This window comes from Propithecus coquereli, unplaced genomic scaffold (assembly GCF_000956105.1).
Source record: "Propithecus coquereli isolate 6110/MARCELLA unplaced genomic scaffold, Pcoq_1.0 Scaffold28, whole genome shotgun sequence".
In the NCBI taxonomy this organism is placed as follows: Eukaryota; Metazoa; Chordata; class Mammalia; order Primates; family Indriidae; genus Propithecus; species Propithecus coquereli.
Window position 1 is genome coordinate 14674196 of NW_012148396.1, and position 2253 is coordinate 14676448.

Consider the following 2253-nt stretch of genomic DNA (forward strand, 5'->3'; position numbering starts at 1 on the left):
CCCTCTGCCCAACATCCAATAGATGTTATTCTTATATGTGCATTTATGTGTTGATTTGTGTTTTTAAAGAAGTTTTAAAAAACACTTGTGCCTCTCCCTTGTTCTACTTGCTTTCTCATTGCAGAATACTAATGAGCTATCATTAGGACTTCTCACTCTGTCATCCATATTTCTTAATCTTGCATATTTTCAACTTGCTCTTCTGTGCTATGGTGCTTTTTATTTGCCAGTTTTCTAACTTTCCCTCGTGCTGTCTCATTTATTTAAGCTATGGATAAGAATTTAGTCTTAATGAAGGCATTTATTTTCTAAAAGTCGTATTTGGTTTATGTGTTAAATCTGCCTTGTCATTTGACAGTCTCTTGTTCCTTGCTGACTTTTTATTCTATCATTTATGTGCATATATTCCCACAACATTTTTGTATTTAGAATGTATAGAAATTCCTGCATGTTTATTTTATATTGATGTCTGACCATTCTAATACTGAAGTCCTTGTGGCTCTAATTTGTTTTTCCCAATGATTGCTTCTCTCATGATGTCTTATTTTCTTGGTGTTGGGTAATTGTGTATTTATGTATGTAAACTCTGCAGGCTGTAACTGGGGTACTTTTCTCCAGTGAAGGCTTGCTTTTTCTTTCTACTTGTGTTGTGTTTACCCAGCTGGGTTTACATTAATCTAATTTTTTCTTGTGATTTTGTATTTTCTTACTGACCAAGAGGGTGGTTTAAAGTTGATTTGCAAATTCCAAGGCAGTTCTATGGCCTCATATATCCATGATAAACTCTTCTCTTTCTCCTCCTCCTCCTCCTTCTTTTTCCTTTTGTTCTTCTCCAGAAGACACAGCAGAAACAATTTCCTAAAACCCTTCCTCTGCTGGAAAGCAATATTTTTAATTTTTTTTTGAGACAGAGTCTCACTCTCTTGTCTGGGCTACAGTGCCGTGGCATCATCCTAGCTCACAACAACCTCAAACCCCTGGGCTCAAGCGATCCTCCTGCCTCAGCCTCCCGAGTAGCTGGGACTACAGACATGTGCCACCATGCCCGGCTGATTTTTTTTCTACATATTTTTAGTTGTCCAATTCATTTCTTTCTATTTTTAGTAGAGACGGGGTCTTGCTTTTGCTCAGGCTGGTTTCGAACTCCCGAGCTCAAACAATCCGCCGGCCTCGGCCTCCCAGGGTGCTAGGATTACATGCGTGAGCCACCGCGCCCGGCCCGAGAATACTTTTTTTAAAATTGAAATTGTCCAAAAATTAAAAAATAAAATCTAGTTTCACACAAATATGTAGTTGGAAAAAGAGGGAAATTTTAATAAGCTTTTTAGGTAAGTGTCAATATTCTTGCATCATAACCAAAATTCCACCACTGGTAGTTGTTTTACCCCCAGCTTTATTGAGGTATAATTGACAAAGAAAAATTACAAATATTTAAGATGTACAATGTAATGTCTTGATATAAATATACAGTGTGAAATAATTACCACAATCAAGTTAATTGACATATCCATCACCTCACATAGTTACCTCTGTGTGTGGTGAGAACATTTAAGATCTACTGTCTTAGCAAATAACTTAATGCTAGTTGCAATGTGGAATCTGATACTGTATCAATAAACTTTTCAGCCTTTATGGTATCAAAAACTATTGGTCAATTCAACACACATCGATGATAAAAATTCTTAGCATAGTAAGAATAGAGGCAAACTTCCTCAACTTGATAAAGATCAACTAAAATAAAAACCTATAGCTAATATACTTAATGATGAAAGACTGAATGCGTTCCCCCTAAGATCAGGTGTCAGACAAGAACGTCTGGTCTCACCACTCTGTTCAACACAATCATAGTACTAGGAGGCACAGGGAAAGTAGCAAGGAAAGAAAAGTAAACAAAAGATATACAAATTAGAAATGAAGAAATAAAGCTGTCTTTATGTGCAGATGACATGATTATCAACATTGAAAATCTCAAGGAATCTCAAAAATACTCACGAAAAAGTACCAGCAATAAAGGGATTCAGCAAGATATTTCTAAATGCTAGCAAAACACATGGGAACCAAAACTAAGAACACAATATCATTTACAACTACTTAATGTAAATGAAACACATATGTAAAACTCTAACAAACACATATAGGACTTATATGCTGCAAACTACAAAACATTAGTGAAACAAAAAAGAGCTAGGCAAACAGAGACATATATTTTGTTCCTGCATTGGAAGACTCAATATTGTAAAGATGTCAAATTTT